The sequence below is a fragment of the Dipodomys spectabilis genome, unplaced genomic scaffold (assembly GCF_019054845.1).
Source record: "Dipodomys spectabilis isolate Male_0828 unplaced genomic scaffold, ASM1905484v1 ptg001126l, whole genome shotgun sequence".
Classification (NCBI taxonomy): Eukaryota; Metazoa; Chordata; class Mammalia; order Rodentia; family Heteromyidae; genus Dipodomys; species Dipodomys spectabilis.
In genome coordinates this window covers 5,601-19,840 of record NW_024871803.1, presented here as the reverse complement: position 1 = coordinate 19,840, position 14,240 = coordinate 5,601, and the positions used below count along the sequence as shown (strand labels likewise).

The following is a 14,240-nucleotide window of genomic DNA, read 5'->3' as shown; positions in this document are numbered from 1 at the left end:
AACATAAAACACCATATGATAGGGCAACTATTCATGACTTTTTAAAAAGTATTTTTTATGTGATGAAATTTACTTTATTAGCGAATGTTTTGGTTTGAAATATGGGAGGCTGATCTATTTAACAAATTTTCGAAAGCACTTACTGAAAAACACAAATGGTGAGGGGTCCTATTTCTACACTTTAATGAATGGTTGAACCTGTTTGGCATTAGTGCTGGGTAAATAAATCAACTCTATTTTAACTTGCTCCCTACACTTGAAAAACTAGTAACGTCACTAAATATCATCTACTTGTAAAGTGTTATTTTGGCAAATGTGATTTTAAAAAGTTTATTTGAAAAGGAATATACTTTCAGGAGATTAAATGTAGGTTATCATTGGTTTGAGAATGACAACCTTTTTACACTACAGAACCAAGTTTGTCTGAAGTACTAGTGTTTTGAAGCAATAAGGTTCTTCTCAATCAATGTTTTTTCTGAATTATATTTGAACTGTATGACAAATATTCCTAGCATTGGTAGATCAATTATGGATCTATCTTTCCAGGAACTATTTTTTGGCCTGATGATGCTGGACTGAAATCATTCATTAATCATTAGAAGAGGGGTATTACAAATCATTTTGTGACATTTGTGGTCTTGTTCACTCCTATGGGATGGTCATCTGAAAATAGAAAGTTTGAATTACTGTACTTTCACATTTTGTGATTTCATATGGCATTTTAAGTTGCCTTGCATTTCCCAAGTGCTTACTGCTAATTCCTGCATTTCAAGGAATTGGGCCCCTGAAATATAGGAAATGAGAAATTAAGATGGGTCTTCAATTACTTTCTGTTGGTATGTTGCATGGGCCTCGGTGAGATCTCTTGCCCTAGTTATTTGATGATGCAGGTAACTGGGACCTGGGATCCTAGGACCCGTGGATCCTGTGGAAGAATAATACCTTTTAGACATCATATCAGCAAAATTCGAGTATAATCAGTAGGAATGCTTCAGAAATATGGAGAAAAACAGTTTGGGACCAGCGAGTTAAAACAATAAACAGAGCAGCAGAGTAAAATCCCTTATAGATTAAAGAAAACAACATTGTTTTTTTTTTACCATGTGAATTCAGAAACCAAGAACAATTAGAAGGTATCACATGTTTATACTGAAAACGTTGCATTGATACTTTTTATATTCTAATATATATTCTAATCCTGATTATTTATATTCCAATCTATTTATTGTAATAAATATCAATTAATTTGTCAAATTATAAATTAATTCCAGTAAGATTCACTGTGTGAAATATAAAATCAGCACATAAATATAAAATATATAAGTATATATAATATAAGAAAATGCTTTGCATTGTTCTGTTGTGGTTAAGGTAACAAAGGCAACTGTTTTAAAATATTCCATTACCTCTACCTCAGTGTTTGGTAGAATTAAACTTAGAGCTTTACCATTCGGAGATGTACATCCTAGAGGCAAGAGGAAACACTGTGATTAAAACATTACCAATTTAAGGCCTAATAACAAGGAGAAACATATGGACTTCTCCTGGAGCCTCCTGAGTAGATAGGATTACAGGCGAGAGCCATCAGCGCCTGGCTTAGTCTGAACAGTTCTGTCTGAACTGTTCATCACTTTATGATCCTTTGTAACTAAGATTAGTTTTGCTCCAATAAGACAATCTATGCTGTCAGGGTAAGATATTCTGGTAGGTCTGTTCTTACATGGAGCAAGGGTAAAGGGTCAGGCAGACATTTGTGCCAGTAAGACCTCATTTGGGAAATTTTAAGCTGCAGAAGTTTAGAAGCTCTTAAGCAAGGCTTACTTTGAATCCATTAGCTCCACAAAGCTAAATCAGTTAAAAAATAAGTACTTGAAAATCCATCACCTTTGGACCTAGCTATGAAGGCTTCAAAGTATGATCAAATTTCAAATGAAAAAGACTTAAAATAGTTATTGACAAAAAATTGCAAATGTGAGCAATTGAACAAACAATATAAGTTTTTTCCACCATACACAGAATTTTGCAGAAATAAGATGAATAGCAAATTTGGGAACAATAGGTTTCCTTGTTGCAAATAGGCAACCAAGGATATATGCCTATCTTAAGTTTGCATCATTAACTACGTAAATTTACAAGATACTACATGCTTCAGCAGCATGTCTACCTGAATTACAATACAGAGATTAACATGGCTTTTGCACAAGGATGATATGAAAATTTGTGAAGTATTCCATATTTTTCATTCTTCAGATGCAAGAAATGAAAAACAGTTATGAAAAAGTTGATTACAAATATACAAGTGTAATAATACATATAATTCATAGAAATAAAAGTTAGTTTGACATGAGTGTATTCAATCTTCACCTTTTTAGAAAGGCCTTTATATAGCATAACCTTTATAAAACTTTTGAAATAAGATAACATTGTCATTTTATCCCAAAGAAATAAAATTCTATAAGGACGTAGGAATTAAAGGAATCTTAAACTGTTCCTATATGGAATGCAATCTGAAAGAACACATTTATTAATGGACCTATATATTATAATGTCAAATTCAAAATATTATATCTAGGAGAGAAAGAAATAGATTATGGACATTATACAAACAGAATATAAATATTTTAAAATATACTTTTTTCAGACAAGCACCAGAAATATCTTTAGTTTCTCTACTACTCATTTCAACAGATAAGTTAAAATTATTTCTGATTTAAAAAAATCACAAACTCTATAGATATCATTATTGATGTATACAAACAACTCGAATATATTTTGACATCAAAGTCAGGCAATTCACTTGGAAGAATACCATGGAATCCATGAATTTCTAAAGTAAAATATTGCTCTTGCTTGTTATTGTGAAAATATTTTGTATGGACACATGGGATGGACTGGCAATTTTGAAATTTAAGAAACTTAATGGAAACATTAGGACTTAAGAGAACAATTTGTACAGATTTCCACAACTTCAAAGAGGTAGTGATACATACTTATCCTTTTGGTAATATCAAATGCAGTTTCTTCTAAGTTGTGCTTCAGATCTGGTTTGATATAATGGTTCAACAGAAGGAGATCCAGCGATTCTTTGCTATATCTATACCCAGCAGCAAGGGGGTCAAGAGGCCTGTAGTTTGGCCACTGGTGTCTGCATCATGATGAAATAAAGAAGCCACTCTGGTATTATTCCATGTATAAGTACTGTGCAGGGGTATCCACCCTTTCACAGTTATTCCATGAATATCTGCTTTGAGCCACCAACTCATGGACAATGTCTAAGTGTCCACAGTAGGCTTCTAGATGAAGAGGTGTATATTCATCGTTATTCTGGTGAATTTTCCGCATCTGTTTTTTCACTATTATTTATTTTCTCTTTTTTCATTTTTACTATTCTAAATTATTCTAACTGGAGAGTAGAGATTTGGTAGAGAGCAGAGGAAAGATTTTCCTCTGTATTCAAAGGGACAAACTGAAAATGAGGACCAGTGGTGTCTTCATGTGCAGCTTATTCTAGGAATGAGAAAATAGGAAATAATGCCTTATATGTAAATGAATTGGGAAATGACAGAGCAGAAAGTGAAATGATGTAAAAAAACTATAAAAGCAAAATAAAGTAGGATAATTATGGAGTAATCATATTACCTATGAGAACCATGAGAAGGAAAGAGGAAGAGAGAGACAGATGTGCAATGATATAGCTAGCAACAAAATCCATCCCTCTGATCAAATTATAGAACAAATAATTTTTATTTTTAAAAGAGATGGAAATAGAATTTATGATCAGATGTCTCCATTGTTTTTGATTATAATTTTCTTATCTTAAATACTTGTACAAGGGAATTTCCATTCATCAAATCAGTTTTTTAATATAATGGATCTTTATATAACTTTTCCACACCCTTCCAAACCTCATCCCACTTTAATTTTTTCTAGTTTTATACAGTTGCATTGAATATTATACCTTCACTCTCTTCTTCCATAACTCTCTTTATTCCTTCCTTTTGACTTCCACTCACATAGTCCAAATGATAGTTTCCTGTTATTAATTTTGTTGGAGTAAAGTTCAATTTTATAAGAAATTACACCTTTGAAATACTCCTCTGCAAATCTCATGCTTTGGTTAATATTTTTGTGTAAACTTGTATAAATTTCTAGCTTCCAAATATGAGACAGAACATGGGTCCTTTGTGTGTCTGGCTCTGACTTTGTTCACTTAATAAATTTTTAGATCTATCCATTTCTTTGCAAATAATGTAACAGTCTTAAAAATGGATAGGTGCAATCCAATTGTGTATATGTGCCACACATTCTCCAACCAGCACTCCGCCCAAGGGCATCTGGGCTGTTTCCGTAACTTGGCTACGGTGAATTGTGCAGCAGTGAACATGCTTGTGAAAGTGATTTCACTGTAACCTTTTGGAAGAATTCATCACTACCTTTATGGGAGCAATCCTCTAGCCAGTTTTCCAGAATAAGCACATCCCTCCCTTCATCTTCATCACAATGTATTGCAAGTCCTCAAAAACACACTTCCCCCTACAGGTCTCAATAAGCTAAAACCACATTGTGCCCATATTCTTTCAATACATTTTTTTTCATAATTGTACATATAATTCAGTGAGAACTTCTATATACTTTCCTAATATGGGAATGAGGGACATGACAAAGTAAAAGTAAGAAATATGCAAGTTAATTAGCTATTATCATGTTTAAAATCATTTTCAGCTCTAATTCATAGCCTCACATAACATTATTTTAATCTTTATTTGATTACTTCATCTAACCCGTAAATTATAACAGGTGAGTTAAAAGCAAAGGCAAAAAGTGTTGTTTGATTTTGACACTCATGTGTGAGGTTGCACAATATGGGCAAATAGATGGATTGGAATTAATACCTCTTATCCATTTTGTTAACGTAGAGATGGTTTTCCCAAACTGATTCTCGCAATTCGTATTCCATTAAACATCAAGAAACATGTGATAATTTCCTTTGTTTTGATCCTTATTAACTTTTGTTTCCATTTTATTTTATAATGGATAATTTCATAAATCTACTGTAGATACAAAAATATGTTAAAGTATTTCTATCCGTATGCATTGATATATACATACACACATATATTACACAGGTTATAATGATAATGTATAACTTCGGTAACTGTACAATTTACTAAATTATTAAAACTATTGACAGCTCATGCCTAGCATCCTGGTTACTCGGGAGGCTGATATCTGACAATCATGGTTTGAAGCCATCCTGGGGAAGAATGTCTAGTATCCTCTTATCACCAAACAACCAACAGAAAATTAGAATTGGAACTGTGGCTCAAAGTAGTAGAGTGGTAGTCTTGAGAGAAAAATCTCAGGGACATCATCCAGGGTCTTAGTTCAAGAAGTACAGTCTACCTAAAAAAAATCTATTTAATTTACACCTGTGTAAGTAAAGTATTTCCATCACCCAAATGTACAACCATGCTCATTTGCAAGGTAACTCTGTTTTGTCTGAAGTACCATAAAACATTTTCACTTAAGTTGAAAGTATTGCACCATGGGTTCATTCTATCTCTCTCATGCATTTTTCCACTCAAATACTCAAATCTTACAATTATTCCAATTATTTAAAATCATGGCTTTTTACATAATACCCAAATATTAGAGTTTGAATTGAGTGTCTTGTGTCCCCTAAATGGGTGTTCTTACCACTTTGTCATGTCCCCAGCCCTAAATCATCCTGATTATTTTTCAGATACTTGTGTATGACCTTGGGCTCAGTCCATGTTATATTATTCTTCCTGGAATTTAGAATAACAGGTACATGGCATTGTGTACAGATATTTCTGTCCAGTCTGGGCTTTAACCTCTATCCTCACAAGAGTAGACTCCCATGTAGTCAGGATTTTCATAAGCTTGTCATAGCTGATGTTTTTTTTTTTTTTTTAAATCTTTGCATTTCCTGCAGGTTCATGAGTACTGAATTAATTCGTTTTCTTGGGTTGTTTTGTTTCATTTGAATATATGTGTTGAGTTGTTCCTACTTTTCCTTTTGTTTCTTTCAAAAAAGTTCTTACCTAAAGTGCTGAGAAACCAATTCTTATTTTTCACGATAGTCAATATGAACATGATTTGTTCCAAAGCAATTTCAGTAATATTTAAACACCTTCATACCTATGGATGGTATAAAAATGATAAGTGCTGTGAAGAGTCTTTTTATTTTTACAGCAGTCTTTGTTATACACAGACAGATCATGAAATATATGAAGATAATAAAACTACAGATACTAGCAAGGAGAAGAAAAACCTATTATTAATTGTTTGACAGAGGCTTCCCTTCTAGTGAAAGAAATATGTTGCTTGATGCAGGATTTCACAAAATTATATTGCTTGGAGGAAGCTAAACAATCATCTAATTCTACAGAATTGAGGGAGAAGAATCAAATTCCTGAATAGTTTACATTTGGGTGAAATAAAAGCATGCTTCCAAAAAGATAGTTGAGTTTAGAGAAACATGATGAGTTGTATATAAATAGGTGCTTAGTTGATTTTGTTAATTTGTAAACTAATACAGGGAAATAGAGTACAGCAAGGTAAAAAAAAGAACTTCGCATTGAAATACTCATGTGTGTGTGTGTGTGTGTGTATGTGTGTGTACACATGCATGTGTGTACACACATGCCCATGTGCAAGTGCTCATTCATTCATTCATCATGCTTAAGCTTCCGTGACCAAGGATAGAGGTTTACCACTTGAGCCATTGTTCTACTTCTGGTTTTTCAGAGATAATCGCATGTATTTTCATGATTGGACTGGCTTTGAATAGTGGTCTTCATATCTCAGCCTCCAGAGTAGCTAGCTAAGCTTATTCAGCCTCCAAGTAGCTAGTTAAAATTAGGCCTGTCCTCTACGCTTCACTGCTCTTTTATTCTTGTCCTGAGGTGTTCACATGCCTAAGTCATATATATGTCTAGTTGCTTTAAGAAATACTCTTACTGCTTGGCACCAGGGACTCCCATCTGAACTCTTAACTACTGAGGAAGCTTGAGAACAGAACCCAGGCCTAAAGATTAGTAGAAATTTTTCTCAATCTATAGCTGGGTGCATTGGATCATTTCCACCCTCCTGCACTATCTACAGGTTGAAGATGGAAGGACTGCAGAATCCAGGCCAGCCAAGGTAGGAATCTAGGCAAGTTGGTGTGCAACTCTTAAGCCATTGATAATGGGGAGGCTAAAAAGACAGATCAGGTGCATGTTTTTGTGGAAAGGGAACCCCTATCCTAAAATTAATCACTGATATGACACCAGTCTAACAAAAACAATACTCCAAGATGAACACAATTTCCCACAACCAAAATAAGTATATACTTAAACATCCAAAAACTTAGTACAATCTGCTCTTTAATATCAGCTTCATCTAATTATCATATGATGAATAGTTTCTTCATTAAAGTTATTATATATTTAAAAAGACCTAGAAAATTCTTTCTCACTTATTCAGTGCAAACGAATGGCAAATTGCCTCATTTCTTACATATTTGACTACCACTATAAATTCATCTTATGATTATTATTGTAGTAAATATTCTGATTTATTACTTTACTTTGTAACAGTTTTTAAACTTTTGGCTTCTCTGCTGAATTTGAACTATTTAAATAGTGTCATCAAATTATATTACTTGGGTACTTAGGGCAGTTTTTTAAAAGTTTTTAACCAATGGTTTCTAGTAATTCTCTTTTTTTTATTTTTTGGTGGGGGGTCCGGTCGTGGGACCTGAACTCTGGGCCTGGGCGCTGTTCCTCAAGGCTAGTTGAAAGCTAGCACTCCACCACTTGAGCCACAGCGCCATTTCCGGCTTTTTTTTCCTGTTTATGTGATGCTGAGGAAACGAACTCAGGGCCTCAAGCATGCAAGTCAAGAGCTCTACCACTGAGTCACCTTCCTAGCTCTCTATGAATTCTTAATTGGTATATTATTTAGTTTATTTTTAATTTCAATTTAATTTTATTGTAAAGGTAATGTACAGAGGGGATACAGTTACATAAATAAGGTAATGAGTACATTTATTATGGAAAGAACATTGTTATATTTTTCCATTGATTTTTTTGCACACTCAAAAAAAAACTACTGATACTTTTCCTGTCGCTATTGTCCAATGGGTACTTTTCTTTCTTTGTTAATGCATTTTTTATTATAAAATTGATATACAGAGGGCTTACAGTTACTTAAGTTACTTCATTTAATTTTCTAAATTTCAAATTTTGAACTTAATTATTTTCGTTTCTTTAGGCCAATTCTTTTTTCAGAGTTCTAGAATTAGTTAATTTAGTTTTGCATAATTTTAACACATGTAAATTATTCAGGCATATATTTTGCTTTCAAAATAGTTAACATGTGAATATTTAAAAATTATTTTCTTAAATTTTATATGGTTGGTGAATTTAAATATATTTATTTTCTTATAGTTCTAAACATATTTGTCCAGGTAACAAATACTGTATTTTTAAGAATCACATACTTTATTAAAAAGGCTTCATTACATGGTCACTTTTTGGAAATATTTATACTTTAATTAAAAAAAAAACTGTTTGAGCTGGGCATAGTGATTTGTGGTTTCCATTTTTTAACTAAGGTGGGAAGTGTAAATAAGGTTTGTAATTCAGGAGAGACTGGGAAACTATGAGAACTTATCATAAAATTTCCAGAGTGAAATGATTAAAGATATAGCCATCCCTAGCAAGATATAGAGCACCTGGTTATCATATTCTAAATCTTGAGTTAAAACACCAGTAGCATCAATCTTTTGTCAAAATAAAAGGATACATGTTTCAAAATGTTTATTATTTAAAACTTGTTTGAAAATTTCACGTCTTTTATATCTTAATTTTCAATTTACTTAATCTATAAGAATCCAATTATCTTATGAGTATTTTATTTCTACTAAACTTTTAAATAGTATGAGCAATATTATGATTTTATATATTAAAGTATTTTTATTGTTTGTGATAATTTCCTCTGTTTAATATGATAATAACAATATTCCAAATATGTGTATGTGGCGTGTGTGTGTGTGTGTGTTTATGTGGGTTTTTTCTGTGTGTACTTTGTAATGCTTGGGAGATCACACAATTGCTTCACATATGTTAGGCCAATGTTTTACCACTGAACTATACTGTCTAGTTGTAATACAAATTGTATTTAAGTTATGACTTTTAAATTTTCATTGCTAGTATGCTTTTTCAAAATTATATATGATAAAATGTGATCCATCTTCTATCCACTTTAGCAATTGTTATTGATATTCTTTCTCTTATTTCTTTTAAAATTAATTATATTCCTATTGCAAAATTTTTACATTGTAACAGCTATATACAATGCTTTATTTTCTATTTTATTTTTCCCATGTTATCGGACTTTCAGTCCAAACTATCAGGTGGATTAAAAACAAACTAGATTCAGGACAGTTTATTTTTCTCCTTCTCTTCTCTGAAGTCTTTCTGTTTTTTGAAACAATACCAATGACATACAGCTCCTATGTGGTCCACCTTCTTCCCCCCCCCTCTCTTCTACAGTACAGCTCAAGTAGTTATCATTCAACTTTATTATGCTATAATGTTATCTAAATCTTAACTCATTCCTAAATTAATTTTAGTTGCTTTGAGCAATCTCTAAAAACATTTTTCTATACATAATATCAGGGGTTTGTGTTTTCACAAGTTGGGAAGTATGAGTGACTATCAAACATCTAGATATCTCTGTAGAATATTGGTTCACCAGCTCAATAATCCCGTATGTAAATTCAAGGAATACAAGTCAGTCAGAGAAATCTTGTAAAATGGTGTAGCTTGAGCCTTGATACAAGCTTTGAATCATATTACCATATTTAGTGAAGATAACATAGTTCTACTATAAGAACAGGCACATAGAAGAAGGTAACAGATTTGTCAAAAATAAATTCTTAGTTTTATGGTCCACAGATTTTGAAAAGGATGCTATGACTTTATGAAATAAAAACAGAATCTTAAATGGTTGTATTGGCACTATTGCCTCTCTAGATTTAAAGAATGATCTTAGACTACTACCTCAATCCTTTGTTTGTTTGTTGGTATCCCGGTCATGGGGTTTGAACTCTGGGCATGGGCGCTGTCCGTGTGCTCTTCAGCTCAAGGTGAGCAGTCTACCGCTTTGAGCAACAGCAAAACTTCCGGTTTTCTAGTGGTTTATTGGAGATAAGAATCTCACGGACTTTCCTGCCAGGGCTGGCTTTAAACCACGATCCTCAGATCTCAGCCTCCTGAGTAGCTAGGATTACAGGCGTGAGCCACCTGCACTTGGCCTACCTCAATCCTTATAAAGAATGATTATAAAACTAAATGTAAGATGTAAAAACCTATAAAACATAAATGTAAAAATTCATAACATTGGATCAGTAAGGTTTCTAAAAATTTGACATGGAAAACATTAGTTGCTAAAGAAAGCAAGAACTTGATTATATCAAGTGATAACCTTTCATAATTCAAAGGTCACTAAAACAGAAATGAAACCATATCCAACAGATAGAGGGCACATATTTGTTAATGCTACAATGATTCTGAAACTTAAGTATTTTTATATCTTCTAATTCTATATAAATTTTTTCCTGAATAGGATATTTCTTTAAATAACATATGTAAATTAATAGTCAATAGGAGGAGCATATGAAATAAGCTACTCTTTGGTGTGTAAGAAATAATAAAATGAAAACTCACTAGTATGACCATAATATAAAAATAGGACGCAAAATATAGTAATGCATTTGTGAAGAAATTGATATATTTCTCATAGTGATCGATTTGTATAATACTGCAATCATTTTAGCAAACAAGTTTTGAAGTCTTCAAAAGGTGAAAGAGAATTGTATAGGATCCAGGCATTACACTTCTATGAATGTATTAAACAGAAGTAAAAAACTTTTTTGGACAGAGAATGTAGTTTATTGACAGTGAAATTCAATAGTATGCGTGAGACCCTGAAAATAATCCCCAAAAACAAATTTTGAAAAGACACACTATAGAGGATATATGCTGAACAAATTCCTGTAACTGAATTTTACATCTATTTTAATGTCTGTTCTAAAATTTATAGCATTTCTATTTGAAGATGCAACTTTGTGAAAATTAGGCTTTGAAAACCTATGAAGGTACAATTTACTTCCAAAGCACTAAAATGTATATAATAAAAAGAGATAATATATTGTAAGTGAATTGCATGTCAGGAAAAAAAACTATTGTTAATACTTCTTCACACAAAATGCAGAATAGCTAAAAAGATGTTTTTGGTGTTGGCGAAAAACTCTTTGTAAACTACTGCATTTAAAACAAAGATGTGATTTCTGTTTATTTTGAGGGTATTTTGTCCGTTTGAGTTTTTACAGAGATAACTCAATCCAAAAGTATATGTGATAACTGGACTACCTAGGAATTATGCATCACTTCTAAGTAATATTTTTATTATTTTTATTTTTTATTGTGAAAATAATGTACAGAGGGGTTACAATTACATGGACAAGATAATGAGTACATTTCTTATCAAGCATTGTAGCCTCCTCCTTTGTTTCCCCTTCCCATCCCTTCCCTCCCTCCTCTCCTCCCCACACAATCCTCCCCGCTACCCCCCCACCAAAGTGGTAAATTCCTTTTTGACATAATGACTTGTACATCTCATTGTTGCAATGGGTCCACCTGTAGCCCTATTTTTTCCCCGATGCTTTCCCTTATTTGCAATATCTAGTATATGTCTGAGTCAAGCAGAAAAGGTCAGATAAGGTGATGTTAGGGAAATGAACCCTAAAATATGTATTCAAATGTTATTTTTTCTCTCATGCGATTGTTTCTAACACATTTATAAGATTATTTCTTTGTTGCTCCCTCCTCCACAGTATAACCCCTGCTTTCACTGTATTTGATGTCAGTATAATTTGTGGAGGGGAAGGGGAAAAACTTCTAAGTAATTGAGAAACGTTTCTGGAAGGAAGTTTTAGCAAATGACAGAAGACCCAAATCTATGCATCTGCATTTTATGAAAGTCATATGTTACTTACTTAATCCAATTGCTTATCTCTACTTTGCTAGGAAAAACATATTCTCAAGATAAGAGCCAAAAGCAGTGAAAAGAACAAAATACAAAATAATCTTGATTTATTTGTGAGCAACAAATGAAATAAAACAATTCCACTTAAGGGACTCCAATATTAGTGTATGTGAAGATGTTCCTGAATGCCAATATCCATTAAATTTTTGGAATTTTAATTTCTACTAACATATGAAAACTAGAACAAGAAAACAAATATAGACTTAGAGTGAACCAGCCTTGAAATCATTTTCTTAATCTTTTTGAAATTACAAAAGAATTGATATTCCTTTGCTTTGGAAATCATTTAAAAATATTTATCACTTATGATAATTCAAATACAAAGCAAGAGTAATTTTATATAATGATTATAAATATCATTTTATTGCTATTGTAAAATAGAATGAAAAAAACAGTCCCAATATATTACCTATCTATCATTATTCTTAACTTCTAATCATTACCTAAATATCTTAAACAATCTAAATAGTCATGTCTTTAACATAGACGTAATTATTCTGGACTTTTTACTTAACATTTTCCAGGGCTATGTATTCATGTTTCTAAGAAATGTTCACAGCAGTTAAAAGAGGCCTTTGTGAAATTAATGTGATAAATTTTGTTGTTGTGGGTGTTGTTTTTAATGGTTAATTGGAGATAAGAATCTAACAAGTACTTTTCTGTCTGGGCTAGTTTAGAAAACAATTCTAAGATCTCAGCACCCTGAATAGCTCCTATTATAAGGGTCAGTTACAGGCACTTGGTTTCATGAAGTTTTTTTTTTTTTTAATTTTAATTATATTTTAAGATGCTTGTTTCACTATAATGTATATCATTCTACACATAAATTTTTATATATGTATATATTTCTGAGGAAAAATAATCTCTAAAAATGTACTATTGTATACATAACACATATATATACAAGACAGATATATATATATACAGAGAGAGAGGGAGAGAGAGAGAAGACAGACTCATTCTAAAATATTTATGCTACTATTTTTGACCTTTTTCATTTGAAAGATATACAGTCTCTTTTTCTAAAAGTTTCCTACAATAAAAAAGCTAATATTTTAATAGAAATTAGAGTTTATTACTTTCAAGAGAATTTTTGATATACACATGATATTGTAGTAACATTTACAGTATATTACTTGAAAAGGTTCTGCCCAAATTCTTAAATATTTGATTGTAGTTAGGGGATGAGGAAGTTAATTCATACTGATTAGGAATTTGCAATGCTTCAAAAAAATCTATTCCATAATTTGTTATAAGCACGTAGTCAAGCTATCTGATATGGTTTAGTTTTTTGTTTATTTGTTCAAAATTTCAATATGGACGCATGCACAGTGGTAACATTAAAATTATTAATCAAAAGACAAATAATAATAAAATAATACACACATATCTGACGTTCAATAATTAGCACTTATAATGCTAATAATAATTTTGATGGAGAGGATGATGACCAGAGTGTAGCCTGATAATGACGATGTTGTGATTGAAAAGGAAAAAAAAACTTAGACATCTTTGAAGTTGGATTTCCCACATTGAATGCATAGTTATAAACAGCGTTGGACTACATACAATAAGAATAAAAGGAGGATGGCTGGGAATTTGGCTCAGTGGCAGAGTGCTGGCCTTGCCTACATGAGGCTCTGGGTTTGATTCCTCACCACCACATAAGCAGAAAAAGAAAGAAGTGGCACTGTGGCTCAAGGGGTAGAGTGCATTGAGCTGAAGAGCTGAGGAACAGTGCCAGGCCCAGAGTCCAAAATAAAAATGACGAACCAAAATAAAAAACAAAAACAGAATAACAAGAGGAGAGTTTGAATATCAGGAAATACAATCAAATAAGCAGGTAGAGTCAGTAAAAACTCTAATGTTTTTCCAGCAGTCTTTCTAATGTATACTCACCTTTCTTGGTGGTATTATTTTCTTATAAATAAAATCGTTTATTTCCATATTTTGATGGACTAAGATGTAGGTTCCAACTTTGTGTGATTAGTTCAAATAACATTCTCATATGGATACCATTCAATAACCAATGTTTTACAATGACATATTAAGAGTATGTTCTTCAGTACAGCTGTAAACACATAACACAATTTACATAATACTACTTACATATCTGCAGT

At 32.2% G+C, this 14,240-nt stretch overlaps 1 pseudogene; it reads left to right on the top strand.

Moving 5' to 3' along the window:
• The first annotated feature begins 2,143 nt into the window (after positions 1-2,143).
• On the top strand, positions 2,144-2,240 carry LOC122102966 (annotated as a pseudogene).
• Positions 2,241-14,240: the final 12,000 nt, after the last annotated feature.